The sequence below is a fragment of the Scaptodrosophila lebanonensis genome, unplaced genomic scaffold, assembly GCF_003285725.1.
Source record: "Scaptodrosophila lebanonensis strain 11010-0011.00,11010-0021.00 unplaced genomic scaffold, SlebRS2 tig00000101-arrow-pilon, whole genome shotgun sequence".
Lineage (NCBI taxonomy): Eukaryota > Metazoa > Arthropoda > Insecta > Diptera > Drosophilidae > Scaptodrosophila > Scaptodrosophila lebanonensis.
The window spans coordinates 2,099,959-2,123,722 of NW_022060569.1; positions in this window are offsets into that span (position 1 = coordinate 2,099,959).

Here is a 23,764-nt window from a genome sequence, read left to right on the forward strand (position 1 = left end):
TTTTATACCGATACTTTAAATTAAGTAGAATATTTAATCGACTAATAAATAGATACCCAAAACACACTTATGTATATTTTTAAGAATTCATCCAATGTTCTGAGGTAAGTACACAAAATATAAACTACTTATATAGTATGTGCTTGGTATTTATCATTTTGTGATTATTTTCATAAGCGTGCAGAATCAACTGTAACGTTGCTTTCCCGGATGTACTCGCCGGCCAGTGTAGATGCATAATTCTTATGGTAATCTAAAATACTGGGGCCGCCTTCAATTGCACTTCGCAAATAAAATACGTGGTTAAACTTAGACAAAAACTCCTTTTCTGCTTACCATCTACTTATCCCACTTACAAACAACTTCTGGCCATCCTGCTCTAGTGGCGACGCCATGCTGTTGCGTCTGTTGTTTTTCCCCTAGCCACCTGTTGTCATTAGCCCCACGGTAGCAAAGCTCTTTCTATTTCAATTTTAGGTCTTGCAATTTTCAGGTTTTCGTATTTACTCCTATGCACATTCTGTGGTTTCGCCGGCATCATGGCACTCGTTGTCGTTGAACACATCCTCCATTAACACACATCTTCGTCTCCCAGCCACGCGCCTGTACAGCCTGCCACTCTGCACGGCATAGTCCAGGTACTTCTCGGAGTGCTCCAGCCTGATGTTCTCAGATTCTGCACCCATTTGCCTGTCGGTGGCACCTTCGGTTCGGCGTGGGCCTTGCCAGCCAATTTACGTGGCTTTTAAGGCTAGATCTGGAAAATAGTTGAACTTTTTTCTTAATTCCTCTTATAATTCTTTTTATAATTTATATAATAATTCTACACAGAGTATTTCAAAGTGGGGAAACCCGACTACCTGATGCCTTAGTTTGGGCAATTTAATGATTTGGAGCGTGGGTATTTCCAAAATATTTTTTATACATGATGCTCAGGCAACACCACCATCCACTGTCGAACATGTTGGCACGAACAGCCGCAAGGTACAAACATTTGTATTCTTTGAGAGCACAACTTCGAACACTCAAATTTAACCCGAACACATCCACTAACGTCGAGAATTTCGGCAAACACAACAAATTCGGGTAGCATGCTCGCGTGTGGATACCTGCTTCACTAAGCACGCGATTCGACGCTAAAATGCAAAAATTGCAAATTACCTGATTTCAAAAATTTGGCCAACACACCAACCAAATAGGAAAATAAAACGAGAGCTTATGAAGACCCTGACTCACTTAGGCCATGATTATTTGGCCCGTTGTGGTACCACGTGGGCCAGTTTACAGTTAGCCATCGGTATACCGATGCTCTCCTTGTCTGGGAGGAGGGGAACGGTGGTATCTTCTCTTGCCAGTTCGTCGGCTATGCAGTTTCCCTCTATGTCCCGATGGCCTGGGACCCAAATGAGGTAGACTGAGAACTATGCTGCCATCTCGTGAAGAGATTTGCCGGGATTTTATTGCCGCTTGGCTATCCGAATATATGCAAATTTCTCTAATGTCTGTGACTGCGATTGGCAGTATGAAGAGAGCTTCTTGAATAGCTGTGATTTCGGCCTGGAATACACTGTCGGGAGCCTGAAGGCTTTTCTGATGCCGAGTTCTTCGCAGAAGACACCTCCGCCTACGCGGTTGTCCAGCTTAGAACCGTCTGTATATATTTTTATTGAATTTTCGGGGCCTGGCGGGCCAACGTTCCATTCATCCCTGGAAGGAATGATTGTTCGAAAGGAGGAGGTACTCCTTTGGGGTACAATAGTCAGTGACAGAGGGGATTATGTCATTTCCTCTCAGGATTTTGGCGTGATTGGTTGGTTTCTCTCATGCGAAGGGCCGCCAGCGTGGCGTTCATTTTCCCTATGAGATGTATTGGGAGTATTCCCAGAATCGCATCTAGTGCGTCGCTGAGGGAACTTTATTTAGTCTCTGAAGAGACGAATTTCTCTTAAGCGATGGCCACCATATAGAGACTCCATATAGAAGTATGGATCTGAGGAGTGAAGAGGAGGAATTTTATATTTCCTTGTGAATAGTACCAGCTCTGTTTTGAAGGGGTTTACGTTTAGGCCACTCGACGTCGGCCAAGTATACAGTATGCTCAGTGCATGCGCTCGGACAAAGTTTGAGAAGGAGATGGTCACATCCTCTGCATACGCCACCGCGCGGCATCCCCCTATCCCATCCAAGGATCGTAGGAGTGTGTTGACTGCCACGTTCCATAGGAAGGGTGAGAGGACACCGCCCTGAGGCGTTCCGCTGCTTACATATCTGGATGATGTTGATAGCCCCAGTGTGGATTTGATGGACCGCCTGGTGAGAAGCTGTCTTACCAGCTCCACAGTGGAGTCGTCCACACCCAAGTCTGTAAGTGAGCTGGTAATGGCGTTTGGGGACATATTGTTGAAAGCGCCCCTATGTCTAGAAATGCGGTTAGTGTGTAGAGCCGTCTCTGTGGATCTGCCTTTACAGTAGGCATGTTGAGAGCTTGACAGCTCTGAGAGCGAAATCATGCTCCTTCAATGGAGGCCTAGAAGTCTCTCGAAGGTCTTTACTAGAAAAGATGAGAGACTTATGGGTCAAAAATCTTTGGGGGTGGTGTGCGAGGCTTTACCCGCTTTGGGTATGAAGATCACTCTTGATCTCAGCCAAGCTTCTGGGATTCTCCTCGTAAGGAGGATTTTCTGAAAAATATCTGCCAGCCATCTGATGGCAGTATTCCCTGCGTGGAGTCGCTGTGCCGGAATGATGTTGTCCGGCCCTGCCGATTTATAGGGCTTGAAGCTTTTTATTGCCCACCTGATATTATTCTCGTTTAATAGATCAGGCAGCTTGAGAGCTAGACCCGCGCTTGGCGTATTGTTGGTCAGTCTAGTGCTTGTGGAGCTTCGAAAGTGGGTACCTAGAAGCAGCTCGAGACACTCCTGACTTGAGGTCGTCCAGGTCTTGTCTGGCTTCTGAAGGTATCCCAACGTGGGAGGAGTTTTAGAGAGAACTTTTCTTAGCCTTGCGGCATCAGAGGTGTTCTCGATGTCGGAGCAAAAGTTTTGCCAACACGATCGTTTCGACTGTCTGAGTATTTTCTTGTGCCCTGACAGGCTCTGCTTGTATGCACACCAGTTTTCACGCCCTTGGGATCTGGCTGCATTGAACAGTTTCCTGGCTTTTTTCCTTGACTCGCTGACTTGTGGAGTCCACCAGGTAGGCTTAAGTTTGCCCCTTGGTTTCCCAATGGGGCACGATTTTTGCAGCGCGGTTTCACATGCTGCCGTAAACTTATTAATTAGGGTCGAAGTGAATTCGACTGAATCTGATATGCTTCGAATATGAGCTTAGCCAAAGCCGCTGTGTTGTCGCCGTCGCTAAAATTAGATAGCAAGAAAATATTTATATTTTTCTTGAATAAAATGCAGGTTCGGGTCTTGCCTGTGCTGTTTGCAGTGATCAGCTTGTACTCATTCGTTCTCAATCCAGAAACCTTGCCTCTGCAGACCCAAGGTTCCTGAATGAGAACTACGTCGACATCGTCTTTGCTAAGACGATGCAGTAGGGCAGCTGCTGCTGCTTTGCAGTGGTGGAGATTAATTTTTAGAAACCTCAAGGGCATCTACATCCATCTCCACCACTGTTCTATCGGCCTCGTCGTCGTCGAGGATGGAGTCCTCATCATCCTGCCCTAAGGTAGCGAGCCCTCTCACGAGCTCTGACGTCTCAGAGGAATATCCCTCTAGGATATCCTCTTCGTCCGACGCGACCTCCATTCCAGGATTTTCTGGAACGATTGGCTCCGCGTCAACTAGTTCCGCGTTCTCCGTGGTTGGCTTACCACACACTGTGTCTCCTCTGTAGACTCGTAGCCATACCTCGCTAGACCACCGCTTTTGGCTAGCTCGTCCACAGATTCTTTGTTTATAACTAGGACGATCTGGCGCGTGGTCCCTTCCGGCTCCTCTACTTTGACCACACTCCAGTCGTCCGTCTTCATATGAGGGTTGCAGATCTGGAGAATTTTCAAAATCTCCTCTGGCTTTTCCTGCTTAGCCTTACTCTGGTGCGTGGTCTACTGGGTATATCACACCAGTCCACTGCTACCAGTTTTGCACCTGGGTACACTTCGCCAAGCGCCGCTATTGATTTTTTTATACGCCTCGGCCGACCGCTTGTCGTGACAAGCGATGGCCTTGACTCTGCCCTGATGCCAGCCTGCATCATCGCAGATCGGTGGTGGTCCTCCATTTGAGGCCCATCAGAAAACGACCCTGCAGCTCGTTTTCGACTCCTGCCCATCTGTGCCTCGGGATAAGACCATCTTTGCTGCCCATGTCTATGACACCAATGCGGATCTTATCCTTTGCCACTTCTGCGAAGGTTCGATGCAGAGGAGGCCGTGTTCGCTTCGCTGGTTGTGGCGGCGTGTCTTCTGCCGATCTCTGCCTTTTCGGAGCATTTTTGTGTCTTCTTACCGGAGCTGGCTTGAAATCCGGTAAGATTTTCTTTGCCCATTCTAACATCTTCCGACCATCGGGTGACGACTCGGGGGCAGAATGGTGCTTTTGCAGTATGTCTGCTGCGCGTCTCTTATCTAGAAACTTCGTTTTCGTTTTTGGTGGTGGCATCGCCGAAGTGCCTGGCTCTGCAGAGTTACCAGCAACCTCCCCTTCGACTGCTGGCTTAGCATCTTGGCTTAGCTGATTCGCCTTCGAGGTGGAGGGTGTCTGATACTCTCCAGATTCTGAGACAACCGATTGGCTTGTCGGATTGTCTCCACTTGCACTGGCAGCAATGGGATGAGAGCTGTTGGGAGTTCCCATCCTGGTGACAGTCAAATCTATGACCGTTTGCTTTGAGGGATTAGAAATCCCGTCCGGCTTATGGCGAGATCCGGTCTCAGTGTTTTTGTTTGTTTTGTTAGTTTTTGTTTTTTTTAAAGGTATCATATATGGTCCCACGAGTAGACGGGAAGGGGTGGGTCACCCGTGGCATAGCCCGGGTACCACGGGAAGCCTGACTTAAAACTGGAGGTCGGCAGGTATCCAGAGTTCGCATAGTAGAGACTGAGCACCCCCTCAGCCACGCATCCATCAGCCTACGCTGTTCCGCCTTGGATTGGGGAAAGTTTATAGAGTTTTCAGCTCTCGCCCGACTACCATTAGTCAGCACCACGAGGCAGAGACATGACCGTGCCAAGGGCCTGCTTCCAGCCGCCCTCGCGAGGAGATTATAGTCGCACTTCCACTGGTGTATCACAATTACGGCGCGTACCACCTGGCTTGGTGATTATACGTTGATCCCCTTGTGATACCCATTGGCTGACGGCCCATCTTCAAGTAAATACAAAACAAAATCGATGTTAATCGAACATATTTAACATCGATTAAATGGATTCTGCATCGATATTTTTATACCCTCTACCTAAAGCGTAAAAGGATATACTAGTTTAGTGCGAAGGAGGCGTGGCAGACCCCACAAAGTATATATACTTGTATTATTGATCAGTATGACAAGACATGCTCTGCCTGAAACTCTGCCCGCAGCTGTTGTTGTTGTTGCTGCTTTGATTTAACTTTGTGCTGCACACATACACGCATATAAATACGCAGAGACACGATTCTGGTGTAAACATGTCTCCACTTTTGTATATATGTATTGAATAATTTGCATTTAATTTAATTAAATAATTTAAATAATATAATTTTTTTAAAGTAATTAATTATTCTTTTGAGGCTGGTAGATTCCTATATGCAAGGTCCTGCAAAGTAGTAGCTGTTCGTTGGGTTCTGATTTGCAAGTTTGCCAAATTTCACACAATTTACAAGCTGCAATATCTACTGCACCGTAAAATTACCTTTGAGGAACCGCACGAACGAAATGGCCAGTTTACAGCTAGCCATCGGTATACCGATGCTCTCCTTGTCTGGGAGGAGGGGAACGGTGGTATCTTCTCTTGCCAGTTCGTCGGCTATGCAGTTTCCCTCTATGTCCCGATGGCCTGGGACCCAAATGAGGTAGACTGAGAACTGTGCTGCCATCTCGTGAAGAGATTTGCCGGGATTTTATTGCCGCTTGGCTATCCGAATATATGCAAATTTCTCTAATGTCTGTGACTGCGATTGGCAGTATGAAGAGAGCTTCTTGAATAGCTGTGATTTCGGCCTGGAATACACTGTCGGAAGCCTGAAGGCTTTTCTGATGCCGAGTTCTTCGCAGAAGACACCTCCGCCTACGCGGTTGTCCAGCTTAGAACCGTCTGTATATATTTTTATTGAATTTTCGGGGCCTGGCGGGCCAACGTTCCATTCATCCCTGGAAGGAATGATTGTTCGAAAGGAGGAGGTACTCCTTTGAGGTACAATAGTCAGTGACAGAGGGGATTATGTCATTTCCTCTCAGGATTTTGGCGTGATTGGTTGGTTTCTCTCATGCGAAGGGCCGCCAGCGTGGCGTTCATTTTCCCTATGAGATGTATTGGGAGTATTCCCAGAATCGCATCTAGTGCGTCGCTGGGGGAACTTTATTTAGTCTCTGAAGAGACGAATTTCTCTTAAGCGATGGCCACCATATAGAGACTCCATATAGAAGTATGGGTCTGAGGAGTGAAGAGGAGGAATTTTATATTTCCTTGTGAATAGTACCAGCTCTGTTTTGAAGGGGTTTACGTTTAGACCACTCGACGTCGCCCAAGTAGACAGTATGCTCAGTGCATGCGCTCGGACAAAGTTTGAGAAGGATATGGTCACATCCTCTGCATACGCCACCGCGCGGCATCCCCCTATCCCATCCAAGGATCGTAGGAGTGTGTTGACTGCCACGTTCCATAGGAAGGGTGAGAGGACACCGCCCTGAGGCGTTCCGCTGCTTACATATCTGGATGATGTTGATAGCCCCAGTGTGGATTTGATGGACCGCCTGGTGAGAAGCTGTCTTACTAGCTCCACAGTGGAGTCGTCCACACCCAAGTCTGTAAGTGAGCTGGTAATGGCGTTTGGGGACATATTGTTGAAAGCGCCCCTATGTCTAGAAATGCGGTTAGTGTGTAGAGCCGTCTCTGTGGATCTGCCTTTACAGTAGGCATGTTGAGAGCTTGACAGCTCTGAGAGCGAAATCATGCTCCTTCAATGGAGGCCTAGAAGTCTCTCGAAGGTCTTTACTAGAAAATATGAGAGACTTATGGGTCAAAAATCTTTGGGGGTGGTGTGCGAGGCTTTACCCGCTTTGGGTATGAAGATCACTCTTGATCTCAGCCAAGCTTCTGGGATTCTCCTCGTAAGGAGGATTTTCTGAAAAATATCTGCCAGCCATCTGATGGCAGTATTCCCTGCGTGGAGTCGCTGTGCCGGAATGATGTTGTCCGGCCCTGCCGATTTATAGGGCTTGAAGCTTTTTATTGCCCACCTGATATTATTCTCGTTTAATAGATCAGGCAGCTTGAGAGCTGGACCCGCGCTTGGCGTGTTGTTGGTCAGTCTAGTGCTTGTGGAGCTTCGAAAGTGGGTACCTAGAAGCAGCTCGAGACACTCCTGACTTGAGGTCGTCCAGGTCTTGTCTGGCTTCTGAAGGTATCCCAACGTGGGAGGAGTTTTAGAGAGAACTTTTCTTAGCCTTGCGGCATCAGAGGTGTTCTCGATGTCGGAGCAAAAGTTTTGCCAACACGATCGTTTCGACTGTCTGAGTATTTTCTTGTGCCCTGACAGGCTCTGCTTGTATGCACACCAGTTTTCACGCCCTTGGGATCTGGCTGCATTGAACAGTTTCCTGGCTTTTTTCCTTGACTCGCTGACTTGTGGAGTCCACCAGGTAGGCTTAAGTTTGCCCCTTGGTTTCCCAATGGGGCACGATTTTTGCAGCGCGGTTTCACATGCTGCCGTAAACTTATTAATTAGGGTCGAAGTGAATTCGACTGAATCTGATATGCTTCGAATATGAGCTTAGCCAAAGCCGCTGTGTTGTCGCCGTCACTAAAATTAGATAGCAAGAAAATATTTATATTTTTCTTGAATAAAATGCAGGTTCGGGTCTTGCCTGTGCTGTTTGCAGTGATCAGCTTGTACTCATTCGTTCTCAATCCAGAAACCTTGCCTCTGCAGACCCAAGGTTCCTGAATGAGAACTACGTCGACATCGTCTTTGCTAAGACGATGCAGTAGGGCAGCTGCTGCTGCTTTGCAGTGGTGGAGATTAATTTTTAGAAACCTCAAGGGCATCTACATCCATCTCCACCACTGTTCTATCGGCCTCGTCGTCGTCGAGGATGGAGTCCTCATCATCCTGCCCTAAGGTAGCGAGCCCTCTCACGAGCTCTGACGTCTCAGAGGAATATCCCTCTAGGATATCCTCTTCGTCCGACGCGACCTCCATTCCAGGATTTTCTGGAACGATTGGCTCCGCGTCAACTAGTTCCGCGTTCTCCGTGGTTGGCTTACCACACACTGTGTCTCCTCTGTAGACTCGTAGCCATACCTCGCTAGACCACCGCTTTTGGCTAGCTCGTCCACAGATTCTTTGTTTATAACTAGGACGATCTGGCGCGTGGTCCCTTCCGGCTCCTCTACTTTGACCACACTCCAGTCGTCCGTCTTCATATGAGGGTTGCAGATCTGGAGAATTTTCAAAATCTCCTCTGGCTTTTCCTGCTTAGCCTTACTCTGGTGCGTGGTCTACTGGGTATATCACACCAGTCCACTGCTACCAGTTTTGCACCTGGGTACACTTCGCCAAGCGCCGCTATTGATTTTTTTATACGCCTCGGCCGACCGCTTGTCGTGACAAGCGATGGCCTTGACTCTGCCCTGATGCCAGCCTGCATCATCGCAGATCGGTGGTGGTCCTCCATTTGAGGCCCATCAGAAAACGACCCTGCAGCTCGTTTTCGACTCCTGCCCATCTGTGCCTCGGGATAAGACCATCTTGCGGATCTTATCCTTTGCCACTTCTGCGAAGGTTCGATGCAGAGGAGGCCGTGTTCGCTTCGCTGGTTGTGGCGGCGTGTCTTCTGCCGATCTCTGCCTTTTCGGAGCATTTTTGTGTCTTCTTACCGGAGCTGGCTTGAAATCCGGTAAGATTTTCTTTGCCCATTCTAACATCTTCCGACCATCGGGTGACGACTCGGGGGCAGAATGGTGCTTTTGCAGTATGTCTGCTGCGCGTCTCTTATCTAGAAACTTCGTTTTCGTTTTTGGTGGTGGCATCGCCGAAGTGCCTGGCTCTGCAGAGTTACCAGCAACCTCCCCTTCGACTGCTGGCTTAGCATCTTGGCTTAGCTGATTCGCCTTCGAGGTGGAGGGTGTCTGATACTCTCCAGATTCTGAGACAACCGATTGGCTTGTCGGATTGTCTCCACTTGCACTGGCAGCAATGGGATGAGAGCTGTTGGGAGTTCCCATCCTGGTGACAGTCAAATCTATGACCGTTTGCTTTGAGGGATTAGAAATCCCGTCCGGCTTATGGCGAGATCCGGTCTCAGTGTTTTTGTTTGTTTTGTTAGTTTTTGTTTTTTTTAAAGGTATCATATATGGTCCCACGAGTAGACGGGAAGGGGTGGGTCACCCGTGGCATAGCCCGGGTACCACGGGAAGCCTGACTTAAAACTGGAGGTCGGCAGGTATCCAGAGTTCGCATAGTAGAGACTGAGCACCCCCTCAGCCACGCATCCATCAGCCTACGCTGTTCCGCCTTGGATTGGGGAAAGTTTATAGAGTTTTCAGCTCTCGCCCGACTACCATTAGTCAGCACCACGAGGCAGAGACATGACCGTGCCAAGGGCCTGCTTCCAGCCGCCCTCGCGAGGAGATTATAGTCGCACTTCCACTGGTGTATCACAATTACGGCGCGTACCACCTGGCTTGGTGATTATACGTTGATCCCCTTGTGATACCCATTGGCTGACGGCCCATCTTCAAGTAAATACAAAACAAAATCGATGTTAATCGAACATATTTAACATCGATTAAATGGATTCTGCATCGATATTTTTATACCCTCTACCTAAAGCGTAAAAGGATATACTAGTTTAGTGCGAAGGAGGCGTGGCAGACCCCACAAAGTATATATACTTGTATTATTGATCAGTATGACAAGACATGCTCTGCCTGAAACTCTGCCCGCAGCTGTTGTTGTTGTTGCTGCTTTGATTTAACTTTGTGCTGCACACATACACGCATATAAATACGCAGAGACACGATTCTGGTGTAAACATGTCTCCACTTTTGTATATATGTATTGAATAATTTGCATTTAATTTAATTAAATAATTTAAATAATATAATTTTTTTAAAGTAATTAATTATTCTTTTGAGGCTGGTAGATTCCTATATGCAAGGTCCTGCAAAGTAGTAGCTGTTCGTTGGGTTCTGATTTGCAAGTTTGCCAAATTTCACACAATTTACAAGCTGCAATATCTACTGCACCGTAAAATTACCTTTGAGGAACCGCACGAACGAAATGGCCAGTTTACAGCTAGCCATCGGTATACCGATGCTCTCCTTGTCTGGGAGGAGGGGAACGGTGGTATCTTCTCTTGCCAGTTCGTCGGCTATGCAGTTTCCCTCTATGTCCCGATGGCCTGGGACCCAAATGAGGTAGACTGAGAACTGTGCTGCCATCTCGTGAAGAGATTTGCCGGGATTTTATTGCCGCTTGGCTATCCGAATATATGCAAATTTCTCTAATGTCTGTGACTGCGATTGGCAGTATGAAGAGAGCTTCTTGAATAGCTGTGATTTCGGCCTGGAATACACTGAATTTTCGGGGCCTGGCGGGCCAACGTTCCATTCATCCCTGGAAGGAATGATTGTTCGAAAGGAGGAGGTACTCCTTTGGGGTACAATAGTCAGTGACAGAGGGGATTATGTCATTTCCTCTCAGGATTTTGGCGTGATTGGTTGGTTTCTCTCATGCGAAGGGCCGCCAGCGTGGCGTTCATTTTCCCTATGAGATGTATTGGGAGTATTCCCAGAATCGCATCTAGTGCGTCGCTGGGGGAACTTTATTTAGTCTCTGAAGAGACGAATTTCTCTTAAGCGATGGCCACCATATAGAGACTCCATATAGAAGTATGGGTCTGAGGAGTGAAGAGGAGGAATTTTATATTTCCTTGTGAATAGTACCAGCTCTGTTTTGAAGGGGTTTACGTTTAGGCCACTCGACGTCGCCCAAGTAGACAGTATGCTCAGTGCATGCGCTCGGACAAAGTTTGAGAAGGAGATGGTCACATCCTCTGCATACGCCACCGCGCGGCATCCCCCTATCCTATCCAAGGATCGTAGGAGTGTGTTGACTGCCACGTTCCATAGGAAGGGTGGGAGGACACCGCCCTGAGGCGTTCCGCTGCTTACATATCTGGATGATGTTGATAGCCCCAGTGTGGATTTGATGGACCGCCTGGTGAGAAGCTGTCTTACCAGCTCCACAGTGGAGTCGTCCACACCCAAGTCTGTAAGTGAGCTGGTAATGGCGTTTGGGGACATATTGTTGAAAGCGCCCCTATGTCTAGAAATGCGGTTAGTGTGTAGAGCCGTCTCTGTGGATCTGCCTTTACAGTAGGCATGTTGAGAGCTTGACAGCTCTGAGAGCGAAATCATGCTCCTTCAATGGAGGCCTAGAAGTCTCTCGAAGGTCTTTACTAGAAAAGATGAGACTTATGGGTCAAAAATCTTTGGGGGTGGTGTGCGAGGCTTTACCCGCTTTGGGTATGAAGATCACTCTTGATCTCAGCCAAGCTTCTGGGATTCTCCTCGTAAGGAGGATTTTCTGAAAAATATCTGCCAGCCATCTGATGGCAGTATTCCCTGCGTGGAGTCGCTGTGCCGGAATGATGTTGTCCGGCCCTGCCGATTTATAGGGCTTGAAGCTTTTTATTGCCCACCTGATATTATTCTCGTTTAATAGATCAGGCAGCTTGAGAGCTGGACCCGCGCTTGGCGTGTTGTTGGTCAGTCTAGTGCTTGTGGAGCTTCGAAAGTGGGTACCTAGAAGCAGCTCGAGACACTCCTGACTTGAGGTCGTCCAGGTCTTGTCTGGCTTCTGAAGGTATCCCAACGTGGGAGGAGTTTTAGAGAGAACTTTTCTTAGCCTTGCGGCATCAGAGGTGTTCTCGATGTCGGAGCAAAAGTTTTGCCAACACGATCGTTTCGACTGTCTGAGTATTTTCTTGTGCTCTGACAGGCTCTGCTTGTATGCACACCAGTTTTCACGCCCTTGGGATCTGGCTGCATTGAACAGTTTCCTGGCTTTTTTCCTTGACTCGCTGACTTGTGGAGTCCACCAGGTAGGCTTAAGTTTGCCCCTTGGTTTCCCAATGGGGCACGATTTTTGCAGCGCGGTTTCACATGCTGCCGTAAACTTATTAATTAGGGTCGAAGTGAATTCGACTGAATCTGATATGCTTCGAATATGAGCTTAGCCAAAGCCGCTGTGTTGTCGCCGTCGCTAAAATTAGATAGCAAGAAAATATTTATATTTTTCTTGAATAAAATGCAGGTTCGGGTCTTGCCTGTGCTGTTTGCAGTGATCAGCTTGTACTCATTCGTTCTCAATCCAGAAACCTTGCCTCTGCAGACCCAAGGTTCCTGAATGAGAACTACGTCGACATCGTCTTTGCTAAGACGATGCAGTAGGGCAGCTGCTGCTGCTTTGCAGTGGTGGAGATTAATTTTTAGAAACCTCAAGGGCATCTACATCCATCTCCACCACTGTTCTATCGGCCTCGTCGTCGTCGAGGATGGAGTCCTCATCATCCTGCCCTAAGGTAGCGAGCCCTCTCACGAGCTCTGACGTCTCAGAGGAATATCCCTCTAGGATATCCTCTTCGTCCGACGCGACCTCCATTCCAGGATTTTCTGGAACGATTGGCTCCGCGTCAACTAGTTCCGCGTTCTCCGTGGTTGGCTTACCACACACTGTGTCTCCTCTGTAGACTCGTAGCCATACCTCGCTAGACCACCGCTTTTGGCTAGCTCGTCCACAGATTCTTTGTTTATAACTAGGACGATCTGGCGCGTGGTCCCTTCCGGCTCCTCTACTTTGACCACACTCCAGTCGTCCGTCTTCATATGAGGGTTGCAGATCTGGAGAATTTTCAAAATCTCCTCTGGCTTTTCCTGCTTAGCCTTACTCTGGTGCGTGGTCTACTGGGTATATCACACCAGTCCACTGCTACCAGTTTTGCACCTGGGTACACTTCGCCAAGCGCCGCTATTGATTTTTTTATACGCCTCGGCCGACCGCTTGTCGTGACAAGCGATGGCCTTGACTCTGCCCTGATGCCAGCCTGCATCATCGCAGATCGGTGGTGGTCCTCCATTTGAGGCCCATCAGAAAACGACCCTGCAGCTCGTTTTCGACTCCTGCCCATCTGTGCCTCGGGATAAGACCATCTTTGCTGCCCATGTCTATGACACCAATGCGGATCTTATCCTTTGCCACTTCTGCGAAGGTTCGATGCAGAGGAGGACGTGTTCGCTTCGCTGGTTGTGGCGGCGTGTCTTCTGCCGATCTCTGCCTTTTCGGAGCATTTTTGTGTCTTCTTACCGGAGCTGGCTTGAAATCCGGTAAGATTTTCTTTGCCCATTCTAACATCTTCCGACCATCGGGTGACGACTCGGGGGCAGAATGGTGCTTTTGCAGTATGTCTGCTGCGCGTCTCTTATCTAGAAACTTCGTTTTCGTTTTTGGTGGTGGCATCGCCGAAGTGCCTGGCTCTGCAGAGTTACCAGCAACCTCCCCTTCGACTGCTGGCTTAGCATCTTGGCTTAGCTGATTCGCCTTCGAGGTGGAGGGTGTCTGATACTCTCCAGATTCTGAGACAACCGATTGGCTTGTCGGATTGTCTCCACTTGCACTGGCAGCAATGGGATGAGAGCTGTTGGGAGTTCCCATCCTGGTGACAGTCAAATCTATGACCGTTTGCTTTGAGGGATTAGAAATCCCGTCCGGCTTATGGCGAGATCCGGTCTCAGTGTTTTTGTTTGTTTTGTTAGTTTTTGTTTTTTTTAAAGGTATCATATATGGTCCCACGAGTAGACGGGAAGGGGTGGGTCACCCGTGGCATAGCCCGGGTACCACGGGAAGCCTGACTTAAAACTGGAGGTCGGCAGGTATCCAGAGTTCGCATAGTAGAGACTGAGCACCCCCTCAGCCACGCATCCATCAGCCTACGCTGTTCCGCCTTGGATTGGGGAAAGTTTATAGAGTTTTCAGCTCTCGCCCGACTACCATTAGTCAGCACCACGAGGCAGAGACATGACCGTGCCAAGGGCCTGCTTCCAGCCGCCCTCGCGAGGAGATTATAGTCGCACTTCCACTGGTGTATCACAATTACGGCGCGTACCACCTGGCTTGGTGATTATACGTTGATCCCCTTGTGATACCCATTGGCTGACGGCCCATCTTCAAGTAAATACAAAACAAAATCGATGTTAATCGAACATATTTAACATCGATTAAATGGATTCTGCATCGATATTTTTATACCCTCTACCTAAAGCGTAAAAGGATATACTAGTTTAGTGCGAAGGAGGCGTGGCAGACCCCACAAAGTATATATACTTGTATTATTGATCAGTATGACAAGACATGCTCTGCCTGAAACTCTGCCCGCAGCTGTTGTTGTTGTTGCTGCTTTGATTTAACTTTGTGCTGCACACATACACGCATATAAATACGCAGAGACACGATTCTGGTGTAAACATGTCTCCACTTTTGTATATATGTATTGAATAATTTGCATTTAATTTAATTAAATAATTTAAATAATATAATTTTTTTAAAGTAATTAATTATTCTTTTGAGGCTGGTAGATTCCTATATGCAAGGTCCTGCAAAGTAGTAGCTGTTCGTTGGGTTCTGATTTGCAAGTTTGCCAAATTTCACACAATTTACAAGCTGCAATATCTACTGCACCGTAAAATTACCTTTGAGGAACCGCACGAACGAAATGGCCAGTTTACAGCTAGCCATCGGTATACCGATGCTCTCCTTGTCTGGGAGGAGGGGAACGGTGGTATCTTCTCTTGCCAGTTCGTCGGCTATGCAGTTTCCCTCTATGTCCCGATGGCCTGGGACCCAAATGAGGTAGACTGAGAACTGTGCTGCCATCTCGTGAAGAGATTTGCCGGGATTTTATTGCCGCTTGGCTATCCGAATATATGCAAATTTCTCTAATGTCTGTGACTGCGATTGGCAGTATGAAGAGAGCTTCTTGAATAGCTGTGATTTCGGCCTGGAATACACTGTCGGGAGCCTGAAGGCTTTTCTGATGCCGAGTTCTTCGCAGAAGACACCTCCGCCTACGCGGTTGTCCAGCTTAGAACCGTCTGTATATATTTTTATTGAATTTTCGGGGCCTGGCGGGCCAACGTTCCATTCATCCCTGGAAGGAATGATTGTTCGAAAGGAGGAGGTACTCCTTTGGGGTACAATAGTCAGTGACAGAGGGGATTATGTCATTTCCTCTCAGGATTTTGGCGTGATTGGTTGGTTTCTCTCATGCGAAGGGCCGCCAGCGTGGCGTTCATTTTCCCTATGAGATGTATTGGGAGTATTCCCAGAATCGCATCTAGTGCGTCGCTGAGGGAACTTTATTTAGTCTCTGAAGAGACGAATTTCTCTTAAGCGATGGCCACCATATAGAGACTCCATATAGAAGTATGGGTCTGAGGAGTGAAGAGGAGGAATTTTATATTTCCTTGTGAATAGTACCAGCTCTGTTTTGAAGGGGTTTACGTTTAGGCCACTCGACGTCGCCCAAGTAGACATTATGCTCAGTGCATGCGCTCGGACAAAGTTTGAGAAGGAGATGGTCACATCCTCTGCATACGCCACCGCGCGGCATCCCCCTATCCCATCCAAGGATCGTAGGAGTGTGTTGACTGCCACGTTCCATAGGAAGGGTGGGAGGACACCGCCCTGAGGCGTTCCGCTGCTTACATATCTGGATGATGTTGATAGCCCCAGTGTGGATTTGATGGACCGCCTGGTGAGAAGCTGTCTTACCAGCTCCACAGTGGAGTCGTCCACACCCAAGTCTGTAAGTGAGCTGGTAATGGCGTTTGGGGACATATTGTTGAAAGCGCCCCTATGTCTAGAAATGCGGTTAGTGTGTAGAGCCGTCTCTGTGGATCTGCCTTTACAGTAGGCATGTTGAGAGCTTGACAGCTCTGAGAGCGAAATCATGCTCCTTCAATGGAGGCCTAGAAGTCTCTCGAAGGTCTTTACTAGAAAAGATGAGACTTATGGGTCAAAAATCTTTGGGGGTGGTGTGCGAGGCTTTACCCGCTTTGGGTATGAAGATCACTCTTGATCTCAGCCAAGCTTCTGGGATTCTCCTCGTAAGGAGGATTTTCTGAAAAATATCTGCCAGCCATCTGATGGCAGTATTCCCTGCGTGGAGTCGCTGTGCCGGAATGATGTTGTCCGGCCCTGCCGATTTATAGGGCTTGAAGCTTTTTATTGCCCACCTGATATTATTCTCGTTTAATAGATCAGGCAGCTTGAGAGCTGGACCCGCGCTTGGCGTGTTGTTGGTCAGTCTAGTGCTTGTGGAGCTTCGAAAGTGGGTACCTAGAAGCAGCTCGAGACACTCCTGACTTGAGGTCGTCCAGGTCTTGTCTGGCTTCTGAAGGTATCCCAACGTGGGAGGAGTTTTAGAGAGAACTTTTCTTAGCCTTGCGGCATCAGAGGTGTTCTCGATGTCGGAGCAAAAGTTTTGCCAACACGATCGTTTCGACTGTCTGAGTATTTTCTTGTGCTCTGACAGGCTCTGCTTGTATGCACACCAGTTTTCACGCCCTTGGGATCTGGCTGCATTGAACAGTTTCCTGGCTTTTTTCCTTGACTCGCTGACTTGTGGAGTCCACCAGGTAGGCTTAAGTTTGCCCCTTGGTTTCCCAATGGGGCACGATTTTTGCAGCGCGGTTTCACATGCTGCCGTAAACTTATTAATTAGGGTCGAAGTGAATTCGACTGAATCTGATATGCTTCGAATATGAGCTTAGCCAAAGCCGCTGTGTTGTCGCCGTCGCTAAAATTAGATAGCAAGAAAATATTTATATTTTTCTTGAATAAAATGCAGGTTCGGGTCTTGCCTGTGCTGTTTGCAGTGATCAGCTTGTACTCATTCGTTCTCAATCCAGAAACCTTGCCTCTGCAGACCCAAGGTTCCTGAATGAGAACTACGTCGACATCGTCTTTGCTAAGACGATGCAGTAGGGCAGCTGCTGCTGCTTTGCAGTGGTGGAGATTAATTTTTAGAAACCTCAAGGGCATCTACATCCATCTCCACCACTGTTCTATCGGCCTCGTCGTCGTCGAGGATGGAGTCCTCATCATCCTGCCCTAAGGTAGCGAGCCCTCTCACGAGCTCTGACGTCTCAGAGGAATATCCCTCTAGGATATCCTCTTCGTCCGACGCGACCTCCATTCCAGGATTTTCTGGAACGATTGGCTCCGCGTCAACTAGTTCCGCGTTCTCCGTGGTTGGCTTACCACACACTGTGTCTCCTCTGTAGACTCGTAGCCATACCTCGCTAGACCACCGCTTTTGGCTAGCTCGTCCACAGATTCTTTGTTTATAACTAGGACGATCTGGCGCGTGGTCCCTTCCGGCTCCTCTACTTTGACCACACTCCAGTCGTCCGTCTTCATATGAGGGTTGCAGATCTGGAGAATTTTCAAAATCTCCTCTGGCTTTTCCTGCTTAGCCTTACTCTGGTGCGTGGTCTACTGGGTATATCACACCAGTCCACTGCTACCAGTTTTGCACCTGGGTACACTTCGCCAAGCGCCGCTATTGATTTTTTTATACGCCTCGGCCGACCGCTTGTCGTGACAAGCGATGGCCTTGACTCTGCCCTGATGCCAGCCTGCATCATCGCAGATCGGTGGTGGTCCTCCATTTGAGGCCCATCAGAAAACGACCCTGCAGCTCGTTTTCGACTCCTGCCCATCTGTGCCTCGGGATAAGACCATCTTTGCCGTGTTCGCTTCGCTGGTTGTGGCGGCGTGTCTTCTGCCGATCTCTGCCTTTTCGGAGCATTTTTGTGTCTTCTTACCGGAGCTGGCTTGAAATCCGGTAAGATTTTCTTTGCCCATTCTAACATCTTCCGACCATCGGGTGACGACTCGGGGGCAGAATGGTGCTTTTGCAGTATGTCTGCTGCGCGTCTCTTATCTAGAAACTTCGTTTTCGTTTTTGGTGGTGGCATCGCCGAAGTGCCTGGCTCTGCAGAGTTACCAGCAACCTCCCCTTCGACTGCTGGCTTAGCATCTTGGCTTAGCTGATTCGCCTTCGAGGTGGAGGGTGTCTGATACTCTCCAGATTCTGAGACAACCGATTGGCTTGTCGGATTGTCTCCACTTGCACTGGCAGCAATGGGATGAGAGCTGTTGGGAGTTCCCATCCTGGTGACAGTCAAATCTATGACCGTTTGCTTTGAGGGATTAGAAATCCCGTCCGGCTTATGGCGAGATCCGGTCTCAGTGTTTTTGTTTGTTTTGTTAGTTTTTGTTTTTTTTAAAGGTATCATATATGGTCCCACGAGTAGACGGGAAGGGGTGGGTCACCCGTGGCATAGCCCGGGTACCACGGGAAGCCTGACTTAAAACTGGAGGTCGGCAGGTATCCAGAGTTCGCATAGTAGAGACTGAGCACCCCCTCAGCCACGCATCCATCAGCCTACGCTGTTCCGCCTTGGATTGGGGAAAGTTTATAGAGTTTTCAGCTCTCGCCCGACTACCATTAGTCAGCACCACGAGGCAGAGACATGACCGTGCCAAGGGCCTGCTTCCAGCCGCCCTCGCGAGGAGATTATAGTCGCACTTCCACTGGTGTATCACAATTACGGCGCGTACCACCTGGCTTGGTGATTATACGTTGATCCCCTTGTGATACCCATTGGCTGACGGCCCATCTTCAAGTAAATACAAAACAAAATCGATGTTAATCGAACATATTTAACATCGATTAAATGGATTCTGCATCGATATTTTTATACCCTCTACCTAAAGCGTAAAAGAATATACTAGTTTAGTGCGAAGGAGGCGTGGCAGACCCCACAAAGTATATATACTTGTATTATTGATCAGTATGACAAGACATGCTCTGCCTGAAACTCTGCCCGCAGCTGTTGTTGTTGTTGCTGCTTTGATTTAACTTTGTGCTGCACACATACACGCATATAAATACGCAGAGACACGATTCTGGTGTAAACATGTCTCCACTTTTGTATATATGTATTGAATAATTTGCATTTAATTTAATTAAATAATTTAAATAATATAATTTTTTTAAAGTAATTAATTATTCTTTTGAGGCTGGTAGATTCCTATATGCAAGGTCCTGCAAAGTAGTAGCTGTTCGTTGGGTTCTGATTTGCAAGTTTGCCAAATTTCACACAATTTACAAGCTGCAATATCTACTGCACCGTAAAATTACCTTTGAGGAACCGCACGAACGAAATGGCCAGTTTACAGCTAGCCATCGGTATACCGATGCTCTCCTTGTCTGGGAGGAGGGGAACGGTGGTATCTTCTCTTGCCAGTTCGTCGGCTATGCAGTTTCCCTCTATGTCCCGATGGCCTGGGACCCAAATGAGGTAGACTGAGAACTGTGCTGCCATCTCGTGAAGAGATTTGCCGGGATTTTATTGCCGCTTGGCTATCCGAATATATGCAAATTTCTCTAATGTCTGTGACTGCGATTGGCAGTATGAAGAGAGCTTCTTGAATAGCTGTGATTTCGGCCTGGAATACACTGTCGGGAGCCTGAAGGCTTTTCTGATGCCGAGTTCTTCGCAGAAGACACCTCCGCCTACGCGGTTGTCCAGCTTAGAACCGTCTGTATATATTTTTATTGAATTTTCGGGGCCTGGCGGGCCAACGTTCCATTCATCCCTGGAAGGAATGATTGTTCGAAAGGAGGAGGTACTCCTTTGGGGTACAATAGTCAGTGACAGAGGGGATTATGTCATTTCCTCTCAGGATTTTGGCGTGATTGGTTGGTTTCTCTCATGCGAAGGGCCGCCAGCGTGGCGTTCATTTTCCCTATGAGATGTATTGGGAGTATTCCCAGAATCGCATCTAGTGCGTCGCTGAGGGAACTTTATTTAGTCTCTGAAGAGACGAATTTCTCTTAAGCGATGGCCACCATATAGAGACTCCATATAGAAGTATGGGTCTGAGGAGTGAAGAGGAGGAATTTTATATTTCCTTGTGAATAGTACCAGCTCTGTTTTGAAGGGGTTTACGTTTAGGCCACTCGACGTCGCCCAAGTAGACATTATGCTCAGTGCATGCGCTCGGACAAAGTTTGAGAAGGAGATGGTCACATCCTCTGCATACGCCACCGCGCGGCATCCCCCTATCCCATCCAAGGATCGTAGGAGTGTGTTGACTGCCACGTTCCATAGGAAGGGTGGGAGGACACCGCCCTGAGGCGTTCCGCTGCTTACATATCTGGATGATGTTGATAGCCCCAGTGTGGATTTGATGGACCGCCTGGTGAGAAGCTGTCTTACCAGCTCCACAGTGGAGTCGTCCACACCCAAGTCTGTAAGTGAGCTGGTAATGGCGTTTGGGGACATATTGTTGAAAGCGCCCCTATGTCTAGAAATGCGGTTAGTGTGTAGAGCCGTCTCTGTGGATCTGCCTTTACAGTAGGCATGTTGAGAGCTTGACAGCTCTGAGAGCGAAATCATGCTCCTTCAATGGAGGCCTAGAAGTCTCTCGAAGGTCTTTACTAGAAAAGATGAGACTTATGGGTCAAAAATCTTTGGGGGTGGTGTGCGAGGCTTTACCCGCTTTGGGTATGAAGATCACTCTTGATCTCAGCCAAGCTTCTGGGATTCTCCTCGTAAGGAGGATTTTCTGAAAAATATCTGCCAGCCATCTGATGGCAGTATTCCCTGCGTGGAGTCGCTGTGCCGGAATGATGTTGTCCGGCCCTGCCGATTTATAGGGCTTGAAGCTTTTTATTGCCCACCTGATATTATTCTCGTTTAATAGATCAGGCAGCTTGAGAGCTGGACCCGCGCTTGGCGTGTTGTTGGTCAGTCTAGTGCTTGTGGAGCTTCGAAAGTGGGTACCTAGAAGCAGCTCGAGACACTCCTGACTTGAGGTCGTCCAGGTCTTGTCTGGCTTCTGAAGGTATCCCAACGTGGGAGGAGTTTTAGAGAGAACTTTTCTTAGCCTTGCGGCATCAGAGGTGTTCTCGATGTCGGAGCAAAAGTTTTGCCAACACGATCGTTTCGACTGTCTGAGTATTTTCTTGTGCTCTGACAGGCTCTGCTTGTATGCACACCAGTTTTCACGCCCTTGGGATCTGGCTGCATTGAACAGTTTCCTGGCTTTTTTCCTTGACTCGCTGACTTGTGGAGTCCACCAGGTAGGCTTAAGTTTGCCCCTTGGTTTCCCAATGGGGCACGATTTTTGCAGCGCGGTTTCACATGCTGCCGTAAACTTATTAATTAGGGTCGAAGTGAATTCGACTGAATCTGATATGCTTCGAATATGAGCTTAGCCAAAGCCGCTGTGTTGTCGCCGTCGCTAAAATTAGATAGCAAGAAAATATTTATATTTTTCTTGAATAAAATGCAGGTTCGGGTCTTGCCTGTGCTGTTTGCAGTGATCAGCTTGTACTCATTCGTTCTCAATCCAGAAACCTTGCCTCTGCAGACCCAAGGTTCCTGAATGAGAACTACGTCGACATCGTCTTTGCTAAGACGATGCAGTAGGGCAGCTGCTGCTGCTTTGCAGTGGTGGAGATTAATTTTTAGAAACCTCAAGGGCATCTACATCCATCTCCACCACTGTTCTATCGGCCTCGTCGTCGTCGAGGATGGAGTCCTCATCATCCTGCCCTAAGGTAGCGAGCCCTCTCACGAGCTCTGACGTCTCAGAGGAATATCCCTCTAGGATATCCTCTTCGTCCGACGCGACCTCCATTCCAGGATTTTCTGGAACGATTGGCTCCGCGTCAACTAGTTCCGCGTTCTCCGTGGTTGGCTTACCACACACTGTGTCTCCTCTGTAGACTCGTAGCCATACCTCGCTAGACCACCGCTTTTGGCTAGCTCGTCCACAGATTCTTTGTTTATAACTAGGACGATCTGGCGCGTGGTCCCTTCCGGCTCCTCTACTTTGACCACACTCCAGTCGTCCGTCTTCATATGAGGGTTGCAGATCTGGAGAATTTTCAAAATCTCCTCTGGCTTTTCCTGCTTAGCCTTACTCTGGTGCGTGGTCTACTGGGTATATCACACCAGTCCACTGCTACCAGTTTTGCACCTGGGTACACTTCGCCAAGCGCCGCTATTGATTTTTTTATACGCCTCGGCCGACCGCTTGTCGTGACAAGCGATGGCCTTGACTCTGCCCTGATGCCAGCCTGCATCATCGCAGATCGGTGGTGGTCCTCCATTTGAGGCCCATCAGAAAACGACCCTGCAGCTCGTTTTCGACTCCTGCCCATCTGTGCCTCGGGATAAGACCATCTTTGCCGTGTTCGCTTCGCTGGTTGTGGCGGCGTGTCTTCTGCCGATCTCTGCCTTTTCGGAGCATTTTTGTGTCTTCTTACCGGAGCTGGCTTGAAATCCGGTAAGATTTTCTTTGCCCATTCTAACATCTTCCGACCATCGGGTGACGACTCGGGGGCAGAATGGTGCTTTTGCAGTATGTCTGCTGCGCGTCTCTTATCTAGAAACTTCGTTTTCGTTTTTGGTGGTGGCATCGCCGAAGTGCCTGGCTCTGCAGAGTTACCAGCAACCTCCCCTTCGACTGCTGGCTTAGCATCTTGGCTTAGCTGATTCGCCTTCGAGGTGGAGGGTGTCTGATACTCTCCAGATTCTGAGACAACCGATTGGCTTGTCGGATTGTCTCCACTTGCACTGGCAGCAATGGGATGAGAGCTGTTGGGAGTTCCCATCCTGGTGACAGTCAAATCTATGACCGTTTGCTTTGAGGGATTAGAAATCCCGTCCGGCTTATGGCGAGATCCGGTCTCAGTGTTTTTGTTTGTTTTGTTAGTTTTTGTTTTTTTTAAAGGTATCATATATGGTCCCACGAGTAGACGGGAAGGGGTGGGTCACCCGTGGCATAGCCCGGGTACCACGGGAAGCCTGACTTAAAACTGGAGGTCGGCAGGTATCCAGAGTTCGCATAGTAGAGACTGAGCACCCCCTCAGCCACGCATCCATCAGCCTACGCTGTTCCGCCTTGGATTGGGGAAAGTTTATAGAGTTTTCAGCTCTCGCCCGACTACCATTAGTCAGCACCACGAGGCAGAGACATGACCGTGCCAAGGGCCTGCTTCCAGCCGCCCTCGCGAGGAGATTATAGTCGCACTTCCACTGGTGTATCACAATTACGGCGCGTACCACCTGGCTTGGTGATTATACGTTGATCCCCTTGTGATACCCATTGGCTGACGGCCCATCTTCAAGTAAATACAAAACAAAATCGATGTTAATCGAACATATTTAACATCGATTAAATGGATTCTGCATCGATATTTTTATACCCTCTACCTAAAGCGTAAAAGAATATACTAGTTTAGTGCGAAGGAGGCGTGGCAGACCCCACAAAGTATATATACTTGTATTATTGATCAGTATGACAAGACATGCTCTGCCTGAAACTCTGCCCGCAGCTGTTGTTGTTGTTGCTGCTTTGATTTAACTTTGTGCTGCACACATACACGCATATAAATACGCAGAGACACGATTCTGGTGTAAACATGTCTCCACTTTTGTATATATGTATTGAATAATTTGCATTTAATT